The following is a 13,476-nucleotide window of genomic DNA, read 5'->3' on the forward strand; positions in this document are numbered from 1 at the left end:
GCCTGTACTCAGGAGAAAACCTACCACCGTTTGCAGAGCCTGCGCCTTCAATGGATCTGAAGGGAGTACCGTAGTGCAGAACTGGTGAGGGGAACGTCTCTTGAAGGAGACAGCGTACCTGTAAGAGACAACTTCCAGTACCCAAGCATCTGAAGTGGTCTTTAACCAGACCTGAGCGAACTGTATAAGTTGGCCTCCCACCCTGGAGTCCCCCAGGGGGAGGCCCGCCCCGTCATGCGGCAGGCTTGTCTTGTTTTGAAGCAGGCTGACTGGCTGCCCAGGACTGCTTCATCTTGGGCTTGGTTGTCTTGGGAGTACGAGATTGTCTGAGGTAAAACTTACCCCTGGCTTTCCCTTGAGGTCGAAAGGAACGAAAAGTGATTGTCTTCGCCTTCTGAGCAGAAGGATTAGTAGGAGGAAGAAAAGCAGTCTTCTCGGGTGTAGTATGGAATGCCTGCTGCCGGGCTCCCGGCGACCAGCATACCGGCGCCGGCATACTGACAATGTGGCGAGCGCAAAGGAGCCCTTGCGGGCACGGTATTTTATTCTTCCTCCAGGGGGGTCGTGGACCCCCATGAGGGAGAATAGCTGTCGGTATGCTGGGTGTTGGGATCCCGGCGCCGGTATACTGTGCGCCGGGATCCTGACATTCGGCATACTGAAGACCACCCGTCTTAGCAGCTGCTAATTCAGACACTATTTTATTCAGGTCCTCTCCAAATAAAATGTCCCCAGTAAAGGGGATTAACTCTAAGGTCTTCTTGGAGTCCAAATCCACTTTCCATGACCTTAACCACAGTATGCGGTGAGCCAGGAGAGACGTGGATGACGCTTTGGCTGCCAGTACCCTTGCCTCAGAGGACGCCTCCTGAATGTAATAGGTGGCGGTGCATATGTGAGACAGGTATTGTCTGGCTTTGTCTGAAATATCCTCAGGCTGCTCATCTTCCGTTCTAACACCTGAACCCACACCTCGATACCCTTTGCGGCCCAAGAGGCAGCTATGGTGGGATGGATGGCCCTTGTGAGGGAATATATAGACTTCAGGCATCTCTCCACACGTTTATCTGTCGGTTCCTTCAGGGAGGTGACACTGGTGACAGGCAGAGTAGACGACACCACGAAATGGATGACGTGAGAATCCACCAGAGGTGGGTTTTCCCATTTACTACATAACTCTGCAGGGAGAGAATAGCAAGCCAAAGCCGGTTCAGGGAGCGGGAATTTCTTACCTGGGGTAGACCAGGGTTTCTTCCTGATGTCCACAAGATGATCAGAATGGGATATTACAGTTTTAACCACCTTCTGTTTTTTAAACATATCAGTTTTCTTGGCCACTCTAGTGGAATCCTCATCCTCAGTGATTTGAAGGATCTGTTTATTAGCATCCACCAGGCCAGGGACATCAACATGTAAGGTAGAATCCTCATCAGTAACACGATTCAGACTCTGACAGGACCGTGTTCTCCCCGTCTTCGTGAGATGAAACATCAGAGAGTTTAGTGGATTGTGAGGAGGAAGCAGGCCGCTTAGAGGACCCAGGGACACGGGAGTGACCTGGATCAGATTTCTTTCTAACCAAAAACTGATTCAACTGTTGCAGCTGGGTTGACAAATTTTCCGCCCAAGGCGGATTTACTATAGGGACAACTTGTGGTTGCAGTGATACCGGAGGTCCCATAGGTAGGGCTAAACGGTCCACCAGAGTCCCCAGGAGGGTGGTGAACATAGCCCAGGGTGGCTCCATTGTAGTTACAGGAGCTGCAGGCTGACAATACTTCCCCCTCAGGTAAATATCTGTAGCATACCTTGCAAATTACAGGAGCATTACATAAAGCAACAATTAGGCTATTAGTACAATGAAGCCAGACAGAGTACCCAACTTGCGGACAAAGTACACAAACAGTGTCAGAATACACAAACTTGTGAACTTGTGAAACTTGTGAACTAAATCCTGGTGTACGTGACTGTAACACAGTAAAATATCCATAAAGCGGTAAGTACACTATATTAGAGGACCCTGACGCATCTAGTCTCTTCGAGTACAGAATATAGTGACAGCTACCTTAGATGGGATACACATGAGAGTGAAACCATACAACAGATACAGGCACACACAGTCACAGGCAATGCAGAAATTATTATAAGCACAATAAAACTACACTGGACTAATATATACTGTATATAAAAAAAACACAGCGCGGTACTAGATCGGAGGTATATATCAGAATACTTGTACAATATATTCTGGAATAGGTACACTCTTTCTTAACTAACGCTGTTTGTAATAAGAAATTTAGAATACTCAAGTGTCTGTAAAGTCTCAGCGCTGTGGACAGGCGGCTTTACAGGGGAGACCTTGCCCTGCAATCCCAGGGACCAGTAGCAGCTATGCTCAGAAGATGGCGCCCAGAATCTCTGTCAGGAACTGAGGGAGAGTGTGAGGCAGCTCCAGGGTGGGAAATGTGCGAGGAGATGGCACCCTAGGCCGGGGGAGGGGCTACAGGTCAAGTGCTGACTCCCCTATGCTGGCCTCACCACCGGTACTACGGAGCCTTACCAATAGAGTGGTAGTACACCCAACCTGTACTACTATGCCTTGGCTTATATAGTGGGGTCTCTGTTTGGTAACAGTGTCCATGCCAGCATCGCAGTTCGTCTCCCTAGACTGCGACAGGAACGCAATTTAGTGGCGGGTCACACGACATAAGCTGTAGATAAGTATAATGATTCAGAAGTACAGACAGACCCAGATGAGAATGACCACCTTTATTATTTGCTCCACCACATATCAATGGATTTGTTAGAAAGAATGTAGTAAAGACAGCTCAAACTAGCAGGAAGTTATGCATAACCAGATTGTCATAACAAATCAAACAGCCCTTTTGTTATCATGCACAACCACTGTCACAAGAAATTACACAATGAACACAAATTACATGGTATTAGCGTTAAGCAATTTAGTAATAAAATACACGAACAAAGCAAGAATTTACTATCACGATATTTGTATATGTGTTTTAGGATGTAAATTGTATTTTCATGGCAACTGGTTAAAATGTATCACCACAATCCCTATTGTAGGGGTATTCAACACGCATCCCAGTTGCCCCTGCCAAAGTTTTGCTATTTGGGCATGGTAAAACTGTGGCAAGGTGGGCTGGGAGGCTTGCTAGCAGGGCCTTCCTACCTCAATGACTGTCTGTCATTAGTATTACCCAGTTTTGTTTTATCAATGTTGTTTCCACTTGTAAAGTGCAACAGAATTTGCTGCGCTATATAAAAAACTGTTTATAAATAAATAATAAAATGTGTAGTTCCACAGCAACGCGAAGGCTGCATGTTGAATACCCCTGCACTATGGTACCGTAAATTAACATGTAAGAAAAATGAGACTGCAAGGAAATCACATTTTGTACTGGCCTGAAGTTTACACCAATCCTACTAAACTCATGGACATAAACCCATTGCGTTTAATTGATGAAGTCATTCGGGATACAATAAAATATGGGAATTTATTATTAAATATGCACTCAGGGGCATACTCAGCATGAAAAAATTGTGCAATGAGAATTTTTAGTTTTCAATTCTCATTGCATTCTCTCACAGTGTTTTCATGGTTTATCATGCCAGCATGAGAAAAGTATCACTCTTGAAAAACTGGCCTTTTTGAGAAGACAGTTTTTCTAAAAGTGATAATTATTTCCTCTGGCTGCAGCCGCGGCCCCCCTACCGGCACTTCATCACCCATGGCCCCCGCTCACCCCCTGCTGCCAGCACTTCATCACCTGCAGCACTTATCCCACTGCACCCGCGGCCCCCGCTCATCCCCAGCCGCCGGCTCTTGACCCGCTGCACCCGCAGTGACCGAAGCCCCCACTCACCCCTCGCTGCCGGCACTTGTAAAGCGGCTCCCGCTCACCCCCCGCTGCCGGACTTGATCTGCTGCAGCCGCGGGCGCCACTCAACACCCCCCCTGTGTGCGCCGCCACTTGTCCAGTGTCTCCCACTCACTCCCTGCCGCCGCCACTTTATTAACTGTGGTGCCCAGCTGCAGAGATCGCGTTGCAGCTGTGGCCCCCTGCCCCCCCCCCCATCTCTGCTGCACAAGCTACCGTGCAAACGGCAGCATGTGAAGAGATTTAGGAGCTGTTCGCCATACCAGAATGGCGAACAGTTTCACTATCAAACTCCAGAAAAAATGCTTTTTCCGGAGTTTGATGAATGTCACAATTTCTACATTCCCTGGCGAATGTAGAAATTGTGACCTTTAAGGAATAATGAATATGCCCCTCACTCATTAGAAGAAGAAAAATTACATGGGTTACCAACTGCTTAACATACAGTGCCGTTTCTAGCGGCGGGCGCGCCGTGCAACCGCACGGGGCGCCCGCCGCGGCACTTTGTTACTCCTTCTCGCCTCTCCCGAGCGCTCCTGCTCGGGGTGCGGAGTTTCGCGGAATGACGCGTTGCGTCATGACGTCACGACGCAAACGCGTCATTCCGCGAAGCCCCGCCCCCCGAGCAGGAGCGCTCGGGAGAGGCGAGAAGGAGATAAGCATGAAGGAGGAGGCGGCCGGCGCGAGGGACGTGAGGCGGCGGGACCGAAGAGCGGGAAGACGTAAGTATTCTCTTTCTCTCTCTCCCCCCCTTCCTTCCCCTCAACTTGAACCTGCCTGCCGCACTGTGTAAAATGGGGACACCTGCCTATGGGGATACCTGCCTGCCGCACTGTGTAAAATGGGGGCACCTGCCTGCGTACTGTGTAATATGGGGGCACCTGCATGCGTACTGTGTAATATGGGGGCATCTGCCTGCGTACTGTGTAATATGGGGGCACCTGCATGCGTACTGTGTAATATGGGGGCACCTGCATGCGTACTGTGTAAAGTGGGGATATCTGCCTGCGTACTGTGTAATATGGGGGCATCTGCCTGCGTACTGTGTAATATGGGGGCATCTGCCTGCGTACTGTGTAAAATGGGGATATCTGCCTGCGTACTGTGTAATATGGGGGCATCTGCCTGCGTACTGTGTAATATGGGGGCATCTGCCTGCGTACTGTGTAAAATGGGGATATCTGCCTGCCGCGCTGTGTAAAATGGGGATACCTGCCTTCCGTACTGTGTAAAATGGGGACACCTGCCTGCCGCGCTGTGTAAAATGGGGACACCTGCCTGCCGCGCTGTGTAATATGGGGACACTTGCCTGCTGTAATGTGTAAAAAGGGACTTTTTTATTTTTATTTTTTCCCCCCTGTGGTGGGTGTGATGATATCAGATAAGGCCATGCCCACTTTAATGAGACCACGCCCATTTTAATTGGCCACACACCCTGGTCGGGAGCGCGCGCGCCTACGGCGCGCGCATGCTTTTTCTTTTTATGGCTATATGGGGGGGGGCCACACATTTTTTTTTTAGAGCAATAGGGGGGGGGGGGGGCGCATTTTGAAATCTCGCACTGGGAGCCAAATTGTCTAGAAACGGCCCTGTTACCATAGTTACATAGTTAATGAGGTTGAAAAGAGGCAAAATGCCCATCGGGTTCAACCTGTAATCTGTTTTAAGGCGAGTTCTTTATAATGTCCCAATTGAAATAATGTTTTATGTTTATGTATCAACTGTAAATCAAGTTCCTCCCAGATTAACAATGTCAGTATTTTAAATGCTATAACCTTGGATATCTTTTTCAGTCAGAAATGTATCCAATCCGTTTTTAAATGCACATATAGAGTCCGCCATTACCACCTGCTCTTGCAGGGAATTCCAGATCCTTATTGCCCTAACAGTGAAGAACCCTTTCCTACGTTGCGTATGGAATTTTCTCTCCTCTAGCATCAGCGAGTTGACCTCGTGTCTTATACAGAGTTCTTTTAATAAACAATTCCTCTGATAACACTTTGTAATTTCCCTTTATATATTTGAAGATATTGATAATGTCTCCTCTTAGACGCCTCTTTTCTAGTGTATACAAATTCAACCTAGTGAGCCTTTCCTCATACTCAAGTCCCTCTAGACCTTGTGGGGCTCTGTGGGGCTGGTCTCTTCCAAGTGCTGCTGGGATTTCTAAGTGTGAGTTGGAAACAGTAAAAAGGTGAGTTAGAATACAGAAAAAGGTGAGTTTTATAATACACAATCAGGAACACACATTTAAAGTACCATTAAACTTCTGGTGAGGCTGCAAGGGGCTGACCTTGTGAGTGAGTGAGAGGGTCTCTTACTTGGAGTAGCAGAGGGGCTGTGATTGTGCGGGTGTGAGGGGCATTTATTTATTTATTTATTTTCTTCTTAGCAGGAGCTGGAAGCCGAGTGAAAAGGAGGAGCAGTGAGCTGGAACAACTGCAACTGCTAAGTGGAGTATAGGTGCCGCAGGAGAGAGTACTACGGCTGCATAAAAGTGAAGGACCAAGAACCGCACAAAGATAGATAAGTATAAGCCAGCTTAATTATTGTATAAGTGATATTGCTTGTCTTCTATTTTTTATTTTTGCTGCTTTTTCTTTGAGTGTAACAGGGAGTTAGACCTTGCAAACAATATGGGAGGGGCTGTGATTGAGGACCTCACTCAGTGCATGTCATGCAAGATGTATGCACACCTGGAGCTACCGGCCCAGTGTGAATACATCTGCACGAGGTGTGTGCGAACGGTTGCCCTGGAAGCCCAGGTAACTGATCTAGAGCAAACCGTTACGCGACTGAGGGAGATTCACAATCTCGAGCGTAGTTTAGACAGAACGGTGGAGGAGTTGCGGGAGGGGTCACTGGTAGAAGAGGATGATGATCAGGTAGCCAGTTGGGTCACAGTTAGAAGGAAGAAAAAGAGGGGGAGGCACGACATCTCCGAACTATCAAACCCGAACAAATTTGCCCGATTGGACGAGGAATCGGAGGATGATAGTGAAGAAATGACGGTGCCGGAGGAGACTGCTCCCTCTAGCATCCAGAGGTGCGGTCCCTCTGGCGCAGTTGGGATAAAAGATAGAGAGGTACCTAGTCAAATGGTGGTGGTAGGGGATTCTATCATCAGGAAGGCAGATAGGGCAATCTGCTACCGGGACCGTGATCGCCGTACAGTCTGTTGTCTCCCGGGTGCTCGGGTACGGCACATCGCGGACCGGGTAGATAGATTGTTGGGAGGGGCTGGCAAAGACCCGGCGGTCTTGGTGCACGTTGGCACCAATGACAAAGTTAGCGGAAGGTGGGATGTCCTTAAGAAAGACTATAGGGACTTAGGAAAGAAACTGAAGGCAAGGACATCTAAGGTAATATTCTCGGAATTATTACCCGTGCCACGCGCTAGTCCAGAGAGGCAGAGGAAGATTAGGGAGGTAAATGTGTGGCTTAGGGATTGGTGCAGGAAAGAGGGGTTTGTGTTCCTGGAACACTGGGTGGACTTCTCAGTCAGGCGCCATCTCTTTTGTCGTGACGGATTGCACCTGACTGAGGAGGGGGCAGCGGTGCTGGGGGGAAGGATGGTTAGAAGGTTGGAGGAGATTTTAAACTAGGAGCCTGGGGGGAGGGTTTAGCTAGAAACTACGGGTCATGCAGTGAGAATAGTGGGGATGGCGGTAGTAAACGAAATGGGGGAGAAGTTGGGGGGAGGGTAAGAGCAGGCAGTAAGGTTACTAACATGGGTACTAAAAGGGATTTTACCAAAGCACTAACCAATGACGATTACAGGTCATCCTTGCCACATAAGGTGAAAGATGTCCCTAACGCAAGGGAAAATACTTATCTTAGTTGTATGTATGTAAACGCCAGAAGCATTACTGGTAAAAAGGGTGAACTAGAAATACTTGCAGCAAGCAAACAGTATGATATTATAGGCATTACTGAAACTTGGTGGGATGAATCTCATGATTGGACAGTCAATCTAGAGGGCTATACACTGTTTAGGAGAGACAGACTAAATAAAAAGGGTGGAGGGGTGTGTCTGTACGTAAAGCCGTTTTTAAAACCTAATATATGGGAAGATATTCAGGAGGGGACTGTAGACACTGTTGAGACATTATGGGTAGAAATTGCATGCGGGGAAAAAGGAACAAAAAAGTTAGTATTGGGTGTATGCTATAGGCCGCCTGGTATCAACGCATCTGATGATGAATTGTTACTAAAGCAAATTGAAAAAGCAGCAGGAGTAGGAGACATAGTAGTGATGGGAGATTTTAACTATCCAGAGATAAACTGGAAAAACGATTCATGTGATACTGCTAGGGGCAGTATGTTTTTAAACACACTAAATGATAACTACCTAGTCCAACTAATTGAGGAACCAACTAGGTACAATGCAATCTTATACCTGGTATTAACAAACAATCAGGATTTGGTATCGGGTATTATAGTAGGGGAACCCATAGGAAACAGCGACCACAATATGGTCACATTCAATATCAGTTTCTACAAACAGCCCTATACTGGCTCAACTAGGACTTTAAACTTTAGCAAAGCAAATTTTGAAAAGATGAGGGTATTTTTCAGGGATATTGAATGGGAAGGTTTGTTTTTAGGAAAAAATACTACGGAGAAATGGGAGGTACTAAAATTCCTGCTAGCTAAAAATACACTCAAATATATTCCTATGAGTAGCAAAAAAGGGAATAAAAATCATAAACCGATGTGGCTTAACAAAAAGATTAAGGAACTTATGGGCAAGAAAAGGCGAGCATTTAAAAAATACAAATCTGACGGGGAAGCAGAGTCATTTCAGCACTATAAGGAATGTAACAAAAATTGCAAAAAGGAAATAAGAGCGGCTAAAGTAGAAACTGAAAAACTAGTAGCAAAGGAAAGCAAAGCGAATCCCAAAAAAATCTTTAAATACATTAATAGCAAGAGATTAAAAAATGAGAGTATAGGCCCTTTGAAAGACAAGTTGGGAGTCTTAAGCAAAAATGATAATGACATAGCGGACACACTAAATGAGTTTTTTTCAACAGTATTCACTAGAGAGGACCCAATTCAGGGACTGACACACAATCTCAATAATGACAATATCACACTGATAGGTACTTATTTAAGCGAGGAAGTAGTCTGTGACCGATTAAAACATTTAAAGATTAATAAATCACCAGGGCCCGATGGTATTCATCCAAGGGTTCTAATGGAGCTTCACTCTGAACTGGCAAAACCGCTATCTTTGATCTTTGAGGATTCAGTTATATCAGGTATGGTTCCCAAAGACTGGCGTATAGCGTAAGTAGTGCCTATATTCAAAAAGGGAAGTAAAGCTGAACCAGGTAATTATAGACCAGTTAGTCTTACATCTATAGTGGGGAAAGTATTGGAAGGTATTCTAAGAGATAGTATTCAGAAGTTCCTTGAAACCAATAAGGTCATTAAAAGGAATCAACATGGGTTTATGAAGGACAGATCCTGTCAAACCAACTTACTTGGCTTTTATGAAACAGTAAGCGCAAACCTAGATCAGGGTAAAGACGTGGATGTAATCTTTTTAGACTTTGCCAAAGCGTTCGATACTGTACCACACATGAGACTTATATACAAGCTACAAGAATCAGGGCTAGGAAGCACAATATGCACTTGGGTCAAAAACTGGTTAGATAATAGGAAGCAGCGCGTTGTGGTTAATGGATCTTTTTCAACTTGGACTGAAGTGCTAAGTGGTGTGCCGCAAGGCTCAGTATTAGGACCGCTATTGTTCAATATTTTCATTAACGACCTAACAGAAGGTCTAGAGAGCATGGTGTCAATTTTTGCAGATGATACCAAATTGTGTAAGGCTATAAATACAGAGGAGGATGCCGAGTCTCTTCAGAACGACTTAGTTAAATTAGAAGCATGGGCAGCCAAATGGAGAATGCGCTTCAACACAGACAAGTGTAAGGTAATGCACTGTGGTAACAAGAACAAAAATTACACCTACCTACTAAATGGGGTAAAATTAGGGGATTCTGTACTGATAAAGGACTTAGGTGTCCTCATAGATAGCAAGCTAAGCAGTAGTACCCAAAGTAGGACTGCAGCAAAGAAGGCTAATAAGATATTAGCATGCATAAAACGGGGTATTGATGCTAGGGACGAGAGTATTATACTCCCGTTATATAAATCACTAGTGAGGCCACACCTTGAATACTGTGTACAGTTCTGGGCACCGTACTACAAAAAGGATATCCTGGAGCTTGAAAAGGTACAGAGGAGGGCGACCAAACTAATTAAGGGCATGGAGACGATGGAATACAAGGAAAGGCTTGAAAGACTAGGCATGTTTACATTGGAAAAGCGGAGACTAAGAGGGGATATGATCAACATCTACAAATATATAAGGGGACAATACACAGAGCTTGCGCGGGACCTGTTTTTGGTTAGATCAACACAGAGGACTCGTGGACACTCGCTCAGGTTAGAGGAAAGGAGATTCCGCACAATACGGCGTAAAGGCTTTTTCATGGTAAGGACAATACGTGTTTGGAATTCCCTGCCCGAGGGAGTTGTAATGGCGGAATCTGTCAACACCTTTAAGAATGGGTTAGATAAATTCCTATTGGATAAGGATATCCAGGGGTATGGTGCATAGTCATGCATTATAGTTACTATAAATAGGGATAAAATGCAATGGCTGACAGCAGCATCAGTCAGAAATTTTAGTCAAATCATCATGCATAGGACACCACAAATAGGTTGAACTCGATGGACAATTGTCTTTTTTCCACCTCAGATACTATGTTACTATGTATGTTACTATGTTACCTTTAATCAATTTAGTAGCACGCCTTTGAACCCTTTTAGTTCACAGATATCTTTTTTATAATGTGGTACCCAAAATTGAACACAATATTCCAAGTGCGGACGTACCAATGATTTGTGCAGCGGCAGGATTACACTCTTGTCCCTTGTCTCAATTCCCCGTTTTATACACGCTAGCACCTTACTTGCCTTCTTTGCTGCACTTTGACATTGTTTAGCCTCTTATCAGTGAGTTCCCCCAAATCTTTTTCCAATACTGTTACACCTAGATTTTCCCCATTTAATATGTAGGTTGCAAGTTTGTTTTTAGTCCCAAAGTGCATAACTTTGCATTTTTCTATATTGAATCCAATTTTCCATTTAGACGCCCAGATTTCAAGTTTAGAAAAGTCATTCTGTAGAGACTCCACATCTATTTCCGAATTAATTACCTTACACAATTTAGTATCCTCTGCAAAGATTGACACTGTGCTTTCCAGGCCTATTTCCAGGTCGTTGATAAGAGAGAGATGTAAAAAGAATTGATGCAAACATTGAAGGGAAAGGGTGGTACTACATGATGCTGAGGAAGAGGTAACGCCTTCTTCTCTTTCTATGATCCAGCCCAACTCACATATGGTCAGAAAAGAGAGGTACCAGGAACTATTGCAGGGAAAAGAGGCATATCTCCAGCTAAAGTTCAAGGGCATATTCATCATGAAAAAAATTGTGCAATGCAAATTTTTAGTTTTCAATTCTCATTGTATTCTCTCACAATTTTTTTTGTTGTATTATTAGCTGTGAATCTTTTGAGTTTGGAACACAGGTTGACAAGTTAAATTATTAGAGATGAGCGGGTTCGTATTTACTTAGTACTTAACGCTAAACTTGCGTAAATTCAGATTTATCCTGATTTTTATTTTGGCTTTTCAAAACACGTGACAGCTGGATAGCCATAAAATGGCATTTTTGAGATCTGTGTAAAACCGAGTAAATCTGAACCACACATCTCTATAAATTACATCTTTTTCATAGGTTTTCATAAAAAAAATAAAAAAATACAAGCTCTTAATTTGGAGTTGAGGGGAATTTTCAAGTAGAATTTTCCGTTGCAAAATGGTGTTGTACTTGGCTTGTCCCGTACTTGACAACTACATTTTGTGATACAATGGGTGAGATTCAAATGATATATCACGCCCAATTTCCTTTCTAAAATGATCTCCGTTATCGCACATATTGCGCCCATAGTAATCAGGTTTACTGTGTAAAGGGTTGGGTGCCTCACTACTTTGGGGGTAGCGAGCTGAAATAATGATACAATGTCCCTGAGGGCAGAAACAGAACGAGTGTCTAAAGGGGTGAAAAGAATTGAATCCCGCCCAATATTTGTTGGGTATAAGGAAGAAATTTTCCTTTTTACATAATAAATAAGCCTTCTTAGACACTTTGCTATTACACACATCTTTTTTTTTTAAACTTCCTCGTATTGAGTTTTAACAAAAATGTATATATTAAAACTTGTGTAAATGTCCCATAGGTGACAGTGGAAAGGCCCTATATTAATTACCGTTACGGAAACAGGTATTCTACATGCTAATTTGTCATTCGCTAATACTAGTTTACAATTGTTAACTCAAGTAAAAGGGTTGGGTTAGTTCCTTACATTAGGATATATAGTACAGACAGCTATGGGAAAATGGGATATAATCAATGACACACTAGTTTGTGAACTACGGAATTAGAGGGAACAAAAGATAAACCCAGATCAGGCAAAGTCCATATTGATGTAAAAACTTTCTTTGCCTTGGCAGAAAAGTCTCTTGGGGGTGGTAATGCAAAATGGCCCAGGTTACATAATGCCATATTCTCAGCAATTTAGCCTGCAGCAGTAAGAAAACATAACCACAGAGCAACAAGTGACAGTGGTAAATGACCTGCATTTGCCAAGTGGGCCAGACACAAGGGACTAGCTGCGTGTACCAGTGGCACAAAAATGTACTGATAGAATACAAGTGGTACTTACACAAAAAGGACGATACCAATAACCATCTCCATAGCTTACAAGATATCTATTTTAAGCAATACTACCAAAGATACTGTTTGTACCTGAGTGTCAATTGAGCTAAGCTCCATTGAGTAAAGACTTATCATCTGATGAAAGAGATCGGTGTTGTTTTACTCATAGCCCAGTCAAAGTAAGAGCAGACAGCAGAGCGAGGATCCAGCCATTCTGCTGAACTTATGGCTCTTTCCCAAGTCACTGAAGAGACTGCTGGTTCTCTAGCTCTCTATTCTAATAGTTGGGCCTTGTTTAAAGGAATGACTGTTTGGATGTCCTCCTGGAAACATGACAACTGGACAATTAATAAAAACAATTTGGTACAGGAGTTGATGTGTGTAAGAAGACAGGGACTGCTGCCAAGAATGGGAAGATCATTGCAGGACATGTTAATACACACGCTGGTAATAATAATCAAGCAGATAACCTAACTATGTAGTGTACGCAGTGTACAAAGAAAACCAGATGAGGAAGCACTGATGGTGCTAGCATGCTCAACACATGAGATATTGGCCACAAAGGAGCTGAAGCTACATTACAGCACATTAGATATAAAGACATTCCATGAAACAATATTATGGCCAGAGACATTGTATGAAATTTTCAGCTAATATGGAATACAGACAACATACAAAATATGCCAAACGCAGAAATACAAACATAATAAATCAACAAAGCTCTAAAAAATTCCAGAACAGTACAAACCAGGCAATGGGAACAATTAGAAATCTGTGC

At 44.1% G+C, this 13,476-nt stretch overlaps 1 protein-coding gene across 2 annotated transcripts in view; it reads right to left on the minus strand.

Annotated features, from left to right (window-relative positions):
- Window positions 1–13,476, minus strand: part of MYPN (myopalladin) — a 519,866-nt gene that overhangs the window by 421,921 nt on the left and 84,469 nt on the right. The window lies entirely within an intron of this gene.

This window comes from Pseudophryne corroboree, chromosome 3 (genome assembly GCF_028390025.1).
Source record: "Pseudophryne corroboree isolate aPseCor3 chromosome 3, aPseCor3.hap2, whole genome shotgun sequence".
Taxonomy (NCBI): domain Eukaryota; kingdom Metazoa; phylum Chordata; class Amphibia; order Anura; family Myobatrachidae; genus Pseudophryne; species Pseudophryne corroboree.